Source organism: Dama dama, chromosome 9, assembly GCF_033118175.1.
Source record: "Dama dama isolate Ldn47 chromosome 9, ASM3311817v1, whole genome shotgun sequence".
In the NCBI taxonomy this organism is placed as follows: domain Eukaryota; kingdom Metazoa; phylum Chordata; class Mammalia; order Artiodactyla; family Cervidae; genus Dama; species Dama dama.
In genome coordinates, this window is record NC_083689.1 from 104,219,489 (window position 1) to 104,230,976 (window position 11,488).

Consider the following 11,488-nt stretch of genomic DNA (forward strand, 5'->3'; position numbering starts at 1 on the left):
GCATAATGGTTAATTGAAGTTTTCCTATTTTTTAAAAACACAACTTTGTCAAAAATTATTTCAAGTAAACTAATTGTCCTGAATTCATAAATAGACACTTGAATATACTGGAAAATTATACAAAGATATTATTATTTTATGTGAAAAGAAGTATATTTTAAAATTGATTAATGATATTAAATTACAGTAAGGGAAGTACTTTAAAATAATATTCTGCTGCATTATTTTTGAAACAGTCCTTTGAACTTATTAGAAGCTCAAATTCAATGCTTTTTTCATCACTTTTTTAACAGTGATCTTTAAAATCCCTGTGTGATTTGTTGAAAATAACATCATCTGTGTTTTTAATATTGTATCAGAACTCATATATTAATATTACAGGTTAAAAGCATCTTACTTTTAGACATGGATTCTTTTTTATTTTTACCCATGAACATTAAAAAGTGTATTTCAAGTTCTAAAACATGAATACAACTCCAGTGAAACTGAGAGTATAAATGGAGTATATAAATACACTAATATGGAGATTTTGCATTCCATCCGTTTATTGTCACTCACTCTCATGCATTTCACCTGCAAATATTTATCAAGCATTTGGTATTTATGAGAGGTGATATTAGACATTTGGGATACAACAGTAAATATATCTAAGGAGACCCTGATGTCATAGAATTTACAGTTCAGCAATCAGAAAAGAAATATAAGGAATCCAAATTAGAAAAGAAGTCAAACTTTCATCATGCAGATGACATGATACTCTACATTGAAAGTCCTAAATATGCTACCAGCAAACTACTAGAGCTCATCAATGAGTTTGGTAAAGTTTCAGAATACAAAATTAATGCACAGAACTCTTTTGCATTTCTATACACTTACAATGAAAGGTCAGAAAGAGAAATTAAAGAAACAATCCCACTTATCATCACATCAAAAAGAATAAGATACCTAGGAACAAACCTGTAATAAGGAGACAAAGAGCTGTACTCTGAAAACAGTAAGACACCAATGAAAGAAACTGAAGGTGACTGAAACAGATGGAAAGATATACCATATTCTTGGATTGGAAGAAACAATATTGTCAAAATGACCATACTACCCAAAGCAATCTACAGATTCAATGCAATCCCTATCAATTATTTTTTCCACAAATCTAGAACAACAACAACAACAAAATAATTTATATAGAAACACAAAAGACCCTGAATAACTAAAGCAGTCTTGAGGAAGAAAAAGGGAGCTGGAGGAATCAGATGCTCTGACTTCAGACTACTACAAGGCTACAGTCATCAAAACAGTAAGGTACTGGCACAGAAACAGAGATCAACAGAACAGAATAGAAAGCCTAGAAATAAACCGACACAGCTCTGGGTAATGACCTACAAGAAAGGAAGCAAAAATATACACTGGAGAAAAGATACTCTCTTTAGTGAGTGGTTCTGTGAAAACTGGACGGCTACATAGAAAAGAATGAGCATAGGAACTTCCCTGTCAGTCCAGAGGCTAGGACTTTGCCTTCCAATGCAGACAGTGCAGGTTCGATCCCTGGTTGGGGAACTAAGATCCCACATGCCTTGTGGCCCCAAAACCAAAGCATAAAGCAGAGACAATATTATAACAAATTCAATGAAGACTTTAAAAATGGCCTGCATCGAAAAAAAAAAAGGAATGAAAGTAGAACATTCTCTAACACCATACACACACACACAAAGAACTAACAATGGATCAAAGAACTAAATATAAGGTTGGAAACTGAAACTCTTAGAGGACATAGGCAGAACACTCTTTGACATAAGTCCTAGCAGTGTCTTTTTGGATCTACCTCCTAGACTAATAAAAATAAAAAGAAAAATAAGTAGATGAGACCTAATTAAACTGAAAAGCTTCTATACATCAAATGTAAAAGTTGCTCAGTTGTGTCTGGCTCTTTGTGACCCCATGGACTGTAGCCTGCCAGGCTCCTCTGTCTGTGGATTTCTCCAGGCAAGAATACTGGAGTGGGATGTCATTCCCTTCTCCAGAGGATCTTCCCAACCCAGGGATTGAACTCAGGTGTCCTGCATTGCAGGCAGATTCTTTACTATCTGAGTCACCAGCAAAGTCCTCTACATATCAAAGGAAACTATAAACAAAATGAAAAGACAACACACAGAATGGGAGGAAATATTTTCAAATGAAGCAACCAAAAAGGGATTACTCTCCAAAATATATAAACAATTCATGCAACTTTATGTCAAAAAACCAAAAAATAATATAATAAATTAAAAAATGGGCAGAAGACATAAATAGACATTTATACAAAGTAGACACATACAGATGGCCAAAAAGCACATGAAAAGGTGATCAACATTACTCTCAGGTAAATGCAGATCAGAACTACAGTGAACTATCACCTCACACAGGTTAGAATGAAAATGAAAGTGAAAGTCACTCAGTCATGTCCAACTCTTTGCGACCCCATGGACTATACAGTCCATGAAATTTTCCAGGCCAGAATACTGGAGTGGGTAGCCTTTCCCTTCTCCAGGGGATCTTTGTAACCCAGGGATCAAACCCAGGCCTCTTGCATTGCAGGCAGAGTCTTTACCAGCTGAGCCACAAGGCAAGGTCAAGGAAACTGGAGTGGGTAGCCTATCCCTTCTCCAGCAGATCTTACCAACCAAGGAATCGAACTGGGATCTCCTGCATTGCAGGCAGATTCTTTACCAACTGAGCTATGAGGGAAGCCTGCAGGTTAGAGTGGCCATCATCAAAAAGTGTATAAACAGGAAACTCTGGAGAGGGTATAGAGAAAAGCAATGCTTCTACATTGTTGGTGGAATGTAAATTGATACAGCCACTATAGAGAAGAGAATGTAGGTTCCTTAAAAAAAACAAAAACCAGAAACAGCAATAGAACTACCATATGATCCTACAAGGCCATTCCTTGGCTTATATCTAGAGAAAACTATAATCTGAAAAGATACATGCACTCCAGTGTTCCAATAGCCAAGACATGGAAGCAACACAAATCTCTGTTGACAGAGGAATGGATAAAAAAAAATGTGGTGTATATATACAATTGAATATTACTCAAAGAATGAAATAATACCAGTGATGAAGATTATCATACTAAGTGAAACAAGTCAGACAGAGAAAGGCTAATATCATATGATATCACTCATGTGTGACATGTAATTTTAAAAATGATACAAATGAAAAAAATAATGATACAAATGAACTTATTTACAAAACAGGAGCAGACTTACAGATATCAAAAACAAACTCATGTTCATCAAAAGGGAAACAGGTGGGGGAGGAATAAATTAGGACCTTGGGATGAACACGCACACACTGCTTGTATAAGACAGGCAACAAACAAGAACCTACTGTATAGCACAGGGAACTCTACTTCATGTTTTGCAATAACCAATTTGAGAAGAGAATCCGAAAAAGAATAAATCTATGCTTATGTGTAATTGAATCACTTTCCCGTATACCTGAGGCTGACACAACATTGTAAATCAACTCTGCTCCAATAAAATAAATAATTTAGAAAGAATGTACATTTTCAGTATGTATTTTATGTGGATGTGATGGGAACAAACGGTACATAAATAAGTAAAAACAGCCACTGTGACGATTAGTTTTACGAGTTAGCCTGACTAGGCTAAGGAACGCCTTGGAAGCTGGCGTTTTCAAAAGAGATCAAATCTGAATCAGGAGAGTGAGGAAAGATGATCGGTCCTCAGCAGTGTGGGTGGCCACCATCCAGTCCTTGAGGGCCCGAATAGAAGAAAATGACGGGAGAAGGGCAATTTCTCTTTCTCTTTCTGAGCCTGGACATCCATCGTCTTCTTCCCTCAAGCCCTGGAGCTCCGGGTTCTCTACACTCTTAACCCTGGGACCTAGACCAGTGGGCCCTGGTTCTCAGTTCTTCCCACAGGCTGAAATGCACCAGTGGTTGTCCTGGGGCTCCAGCTTGCACTGAACATCACGGCAGGTCACGGGACTCCTTGGCCTCCAGAGCAGCCTGAGCCAAGCCCTGTGATAATATAGCTCTCTCTTGAATCTCCGCCTTTGCCTCTCTACATTTACATCTGCATCTACATCTATCCCACTGGTTCTGCTCACCTGGAGACCCCTGACTAGTATACCCGCCTACAGTGTGCTTACTCCTTGGAAGGAAAGTGATGACCAACCTAGACAGCATATTAAAAAGCAGAGACATTGCTTTGCCAACAAAGGTCCGACTAGTCAAGGCTATGGTTTTTCCAGTGGTCATGTATGGATGTGAGAGTTGGACCATAAAGAAAGCTGAGTGCCAAAGAATGGATGCTTTTGAACGGTAGTGTTGGAGAAGACTCTTGAGAGTCCCTTGGACTGCAAGGAGATCCAACCAGTCCATCCTAAAGGAAATCAGTCCTGAGTGTTCATTGGAAGGACTGATGCTGAAGCTGAAACTCTAATACTTTGGCCACCTCATGGGAAGAGCTGACTCATTTGAAAAGACCCTGATGCTGGGAGGGATTAGAGGCAGGAGGAGAAGGGGACTACAGAGGATGAGATGGCAGGATGGTATCACCGACTCGATGAACATGAGTTTGAGCAAGCTCTGAGAATTGGTGATGGACAAGGAAGCCTGGCGTGCTGCAGTCCATGGGGTTGTAAAAAGTTGGACAGAACTGAGTGACTGAACTGAACTGAACTGAGTTATGAGGGAAATGAGGGGAGTGAGACAGGCCAGAGTGAGACACACCAGTCAGGGCCACATCGTAAAAAGCTGATGAGGTTTTGTTTCTTGTTTTAATTGTGCTGGAAAGCCATTTAAGCTTTTAGGTAGAAAATCAAAGGATATGATTATTTTTAAAATGCTATTCTGGTTACTCATTTAAAATGTACTGTAGGGGGTGGAGGCTGTGAATTAAAATTCATATTTTATGTAAAAACAAGAAAAATTTCAACATAAATATTCTCCTCTGCTCTTTGACCTCCTCTCTCCCTGCACTTTGCTTTGTATATCTGCATTATACATCGGCCAAAATTTGCCTATTGGCAGGGATACCTGTTGAAGCCTAAAGAGCAACTTTCTCCTATCGTCAGGACAGTTTGTTAAAGGATAGCATTCCTTCTTGACCTTGCAAAGGATCACATAACCCATCACAGTGATGGTTAAATCTGGATTATGTAAACTGTCAATATTATCTCATTTGACATGCAGCCCTGTCTCCAAAAAAAAAAAAAAAAAAGTTATGTAACTGTGGCTTGACTTCTAACTGATGGGACAGTTCTCAGAGTTTTCTGATATGCTCTTCCAGGGTTATAATCCTCAAATATGACTCAAATAAAAATTTTCATCTTTCATAGATCAAGTGGTTAATTTTTCGTTGACAAGGCAAAATGTTAGCTTAGAGATTAATGAATAAAATCAACAAGCCTACACTATAGTACAGTCAAAAGAGAGTAGAAATTAGGACAAGGATGGTAGAAGAAGCTGAAATGATGAGAAGTAGACACATTTGGAATATATTCTAGGATTAATATGCATAGTCTTGAGATGCTAATACATAGTATTCTTCATTGTCCTCCATATTCTCAACCCAACTTTTGTCCCAGTTCTTTATTTTCCTCTTTTTACAAAATCAAGATACAATATCAAAAATCCTTACGTTAGGCCCAGGTGCAGACTTATGCCCTAGGTGCATATTGTTGACTATTCTTTCTTCATGGTAGTTGAATGTTAACCAAAAAGCCAAGATCACTCTGGCAAAGTATTTGTTATTTAGAAATTATAGGAACTTTTAATAAAATGATCATTATTTAAAATGTAAGTCAGTCATTTTCGGATGAGGAAATGTAAGCTCCAAAAGGGAAGGGATTTATCACATATCACAACCTATCTTCAGCATTCATCACTTTGCTGGGGCATATTACTAATACATGCTCAACAATATATTTTTCAGAGGACAAAGTAACATACCTTATTAGTGTCAGGGCTGGAACTCTAATGCAAGTCTCTTACCTTCAAAGTAGATCTCTTAAATCCTTTTCTTCTTCTTAAATTCAAATCTGGAATCTCAAGTTTCATTGTAGTCCTGAGTCCAGGTGTAGAAAACATCTGGAAGATAGGTTATTATACATTTTTGCCATAATCTTTTATTTAAGGAATAACCTTTAACATTTTAAGCACCTAGTTATCTCTATTTACCACATAATAGCCTGAAGAGTGGTGTTTATGCCACAGCTCACAAATGAGAGATCAGAGGCTCGAAAGCTTGTGTCAGGGTCTCAAGGTGACAGAAATAGGTGTCAACAGCAAATTTAATTCTAGACTATTCGACACCAAATCCTGTACTTACGAACTCTATGACAAGAGATAACTCACAGCACCCAAGCTTTTGATTGAAAAGAATTTGAAAATCACCATCTTAGTGTTCATTTTATTTTTAACTCTTGCTAATGAAACAAATATGTAAAACTATTGAATGACAAAATCAGCCCTGTCTTACCTCTTCTTACCACTTCTATTATTGCTAATTTGTTTGCTTTTATGATCTAAGTCTGAAAAAGCAAGTGGAAAATCTTAGATTTTGCTATAAATTTATATTTAAATAATATAAATCTATAAATCTAAATTTAGATTTTTAGATAAATATATACATTCTTATATAAAAGAATATTACATTGACATTATTAAATATTGTCTGAGCCACCAGGGAACCCCAAGTTAACACGTATGTACCCCCAAACCAACTTGCAAATTGAATTGCTACCAAACTGATGACGTTTTCTACATAGTTCCTGTAAACACAATCTACTAACTTAATAAGGTGGCTATCAATCCCATGGAATTCTGTATGAAATAAAGATGTAATATGCAGGATTTTAATCAGTGGATATGAAACAGTAACATCATCACAGTTTTTTTTTCTTTTGTTTTGCTTTATATTTTAAATATATTGTTAAATCAAATCTGAACTTGGCTGAAGAAAAACTATTTGAAAAGACTATTGTAAAAGGAAGAACACTCAGACCTTGAAATCTGCAAGCATCTCAAAATCAAACAGGAAAAAAAAAAAAGCTTTTCTTGAATAGGGAGGAGTAAGCAAGGTCAGCAAGAACTTTGAGGGGAAATCATTCAAGCAGGTGGGCATGAGCAGATAGCATGACTGGGCTGATTGAATAGGAAATGTTTCTTGCTGTGACCAGCTAATTATCAGAGTGAGCTTCTAAGGGAGCATGTACTGTCTCTTAGTAATTCCTTAAAAATGGGAGTAAAGCTAAGGTTCATAGGATTAAAGGAGGAGAGAAGGCTAATTAAATTTTGTCTGGGCCACATGAATGAGTAACTAATGGGGAATTGTGTACAACTGGTCAGCCTCTCTCTTGTTTAAGATGGATGGTGTCTGTCTTTAAATATTGTTAGAAATGTCATGAAAGTCATTGTTAAGTTGAGGTGGGCTGACCTTCACGTTCATGTTGGCCTTAAAGAGACTTGACAAGAACTACGCCTAAGAATGTACTAAAGCGGCAAGCAAGATGGCAATATAGGAGGCTTCTGAGATCCCCTAACACACTGAAATTCTTTCTCTTTGAAAGAACATACGTGAAACAATTCCCTCTGAAAAAAAAATCTAGAAAATATTATAGCAGAGTAGACAAAGGGGAAAACATCCACATCAAAATGACAGGCTCTAGGGGATGAGTGAGAGGCCACCTAGAGACCAGTGCTGCTTATAGACACCACTCTTGCCTTCTCCCTCCAGTCAGCTCCAGGAAAATTCCTTGAAGGAGCTTTTATGCATATCCTAGCACCCCAGCTTTATTAGCTGCTGACAAGAGAGAGGTTCCCAAATGTCTGGTTCTGTTTGTGAGTCCCACTCTCACAAGATACCAAACAAAGAAGCAATTTTTTTCTTATTCCAGTTTTATTGAGATATAATTGACATATAGCACTGTATAATTTGGGGCTTCCCTGGTAGCTCAGCTGGTAAAGAATACACCTGCAATGCAGGAGACCCCAGGTCAATTCCTGTGACTAAGCACAACAAACACAGCTATATAAGTTAGAATGATGGAATGCTTCAAAAAGCGAGTGTCATCCTTAAAAAGGGGCCATGCTAATCTTCTCTGCATCATTCCAATTTTCAGTGTATGTGCTGCCAAAGCAAGCACCAAAGAAGTAATAAGAACCAACTATTCTAATGCTCATGATGCTAGGAAGAATGTATTAGCAGAAGGAAGTATAGCAAAGATTAGTACAAAAACGAAGACTTAAAAAATTAGAAAAAAAAATCAATGAAACTAAATGCTATTGTTTTGAAAAGATAAGCAAAATTGATATACTGTTAGCTAGACTAAGAAAAAAGAAACGAAGACTCAAAATTATAAATGAAAAAGGAAACATTACAGTGGATACCATACCAATACAAAGGATTGTAAGAGAGTACTATAAAAACTTATACACCAACAAAGTGGACACCATAGAAGAAAGGAATAAATTCTTAGAAACAGACAACCCACCAAGTTGACTCATGAAGAAATCAAAAATCTGAACAGAACAATTTGGCAACCCACTCCAGTATTCATGCCTGGGAGATCCCATTGATGGAGGAGCCTGGTAGGCTACAGTTTAAGGGGTTGTGAAGAGTTGGACACAACTGAGTTACTGAACTAAGAGAGCTAATTCAGTAATCAAAAGCTTCAAAAATAACGAAAATTTCAGAAATAGAGGATCTTACTGGTAAATTCTGTCAATCATTTAAAGAAGATTAATACCAATCCTCCCTGTTATTTGCCCTGGGCCAAACTATGGTGCAGGTAATGAAGATAATGGCGACCTCCTTCAAAAGCTCCATGCACACACTAGACTCAGTGCTCCAAGCCTGCGGCAGGCCAATGCCAACCCACACCACCACCAAGGACTCCTGAACACTCACGGGCGAGTCTGACTCACCATTGATAATATTATTTGCAGCCAAAGATGGAGCAGCTCTATACAGTCAGCAAAAACAATACCAGTACCAGACAATGAACTCCTTATTGTGGCTCAGACAATGAACTCCTTATTGTCAAATTCAGACTTAAATTGAAGAAAATAGGGAAAACGACTAGACCATTCAGGTATAAGCTAAATCAAATTCCTTACAATTATACAGTGGAAGTGACAAATAGATTGAAGGGATTAGATCTGATAGGCAGAGTGCTTGAGGAACTATGGACAGAGGTTCATGACACTGTACAGGAGGCAGGGATCAAGAATATCCCCGAGAAAAAGAAATGCAAGAAAGGCAAAATGTTTGTCTGAGGAGGCCTTACAAATAGCTGTGAAAAGAAATGAAAAGCAAAAGAGAAAAGAAAGATATACCAAATTGAATGCAGAGTTCCAAAGAATAGCAAGGAGTGATAAGAAAGCCTTCCTCAGTGATCAGTGCAAAGAAATAGAGGCAAACAATAGAATGGGAAAGACTAGACATCTCTTCAAGAAAATTAGATATACCAAGAGAACATTTCATACAAAATGGGTACCCTAAAGGGAAGAAAGAGTATGGATCTAACAGAAGCAAACAATATTAGAAAGAGGTGGCAAGAATACACAGAAGAAGTATTTAAAAAAAAAAAAAGATCTTCACTACCCAGATTATCACGAATGGTGTGATCACTCACCTAGAGCCAGGCATCCTGGAGTGTGAAGTCAGGTGGACCTTAGGAAGCATCACTACAAACAAAGTTAGTGGAGGTGATGGAATTCCAGGCGAGGTATTTCAAATCCTGAAAGATGATGCTGTGAAAGTGCTGCCCTCAATATGCCAGCAAATTTGGAAAACTCAGCAGTGGCCACAGGACTGGAAAAGTTCACTTTTTATTCCAATCCCAAAGAAAAGCAATGCCAAAGAATGATCAAACTACAGCACAATAGCTCTCATCTCACACACTAGCAAAATAATGCTCAAAATTCTCCAAGCCAGGCTTTAATAGTACATGAACCATGAACTTCCAGATGTTCAAGCTGGATTTAGAAAAGGCAGAGGAACCAGAGATCAAATTGTCAGCATCCATTGGATCATCAAAAAAGGAAGAGAGTTCCGGAAAAACATCTACTTCTGCTTTATTGACTATGCCAAATAGTTTGACTGTGTGGATCTCAACAAACTGTGGTAAATTATGAAAGAGATGGGAATACCATACCACCTGACCTACTTCTTGAGAAATCTGTATGCAGGTCAGGAAGCAACGGTTAGAACTGGACATGGAACAACAGACTGGTTCCAAATAGAGAAAGGAGTTCACCAAGTGTGTATACTGTCACCCTACTTATTTAACTTATATGCAGAGTACATCATGAGAAACGCTGGGCTGGAGGAAGCACAAGCTGGAATCAAGATTGCCGGGAGAAATATCAGTAACCTCAGATATGCAGATGACACCACCCTTATGGCAGAAAGTGAAGAAGAACTAAAGACCCTCTTGATGAAATTGAAAGAGGAGAGTGAAAAAGTTGGCTTAAAGCTCAACATTCAGAAAACTAAGATCATGGCATCTAGTCCCATCACTTCATGTCAAATAGGTGGGGAAACAGTGTCAGACTTTATTTCTGTGGGGCTCCAAAATCACTGCAGATAGTGACTGCAGCCATGATATTAAAAGACTCTTGCTCCTTGGAAGAAAAGCTATGACCAACCTCGACAGCATATTAAAAACTAGAGACATTGCTTTGCCAACAAAGATCTGTCTAGACAAACCTATGGTTTTTCCATTAGTCATGGATGGATGTGAGAGTTGGACTATAAAGAAAGCTGAGCGCCAAAAAAAATTGATGCTTTTGAACTGTGGTGTTGGAGGAGACTCTTGAGAGTCCCTTGAACTGCAAGGAGATCCAACCAGTCCATCCTAAAGGAAATCAGTCCTGGGTGTTCATTGGAAGGGCTGATGCTGAAGCTCAAACTCCAATACTTTGGCCACCTGATGCAAAGAACTGACTCATTGGAAAAGATCCTGATGCTGGGAAAGATTGAGGGCAGGAGAAGAAGGGGATGACAGAGGATTAGATTGTTGACTGGCATCAGCAACTCAATGGACATGTGTTTGAGTAAACTCTGGGAGTTGGTGATAGACAGGGAGGTCTGGCGTGCTGCAGTTCACGGGGTCGCGAAGAGTCAGACATGACTGAGCGACGAACTGAACTGAATTGAATGCCAATCCTTCTCAGACCCTTCCAGAAAATAGAATAGGGAAAAATACATCCAATCTCATTTCATGAGGCCAGCATTATCCTGATACTAATATCAGACAAGGACACAACAAGAAAAGAAAATTGTAGGATAATATTCCTAATAGATATAGATGTAAAATTTCTCAACAAGATACTAACAAACTGAATTCAACAGCACATTAAAAGATAAGGATCATGCATCTTGATCTAGTGGAATTTATTACTGGGATGCATTAAGATTCAGCACCACACATTATAAATGTCACATTATAAAAGTGACAGATCACATTAAGAAAATAA

At 38.0% G+C, this 11,488-nt stretch overlaps 1 non-coding gene across 1 annotated transcript; it reads right to left on the reverse strand.

Moving 5' to 3' along the window:
• Positions 1-8,044: 8,044 nt before the first annotated feature.
• LOC133062989 (U6 spliceosomal RNA) lies at positions 8,045-8,151 on the reverse strand. Its single transcript, XR_009694308.1, has one exon. It is a non-coding gene; the product is annotated as a U6 spliceosomal RNA (small nuclear RNA).
• Between the last annotated feature and the right edge of the window lie 3,337 nt (positions 8,152-11,488).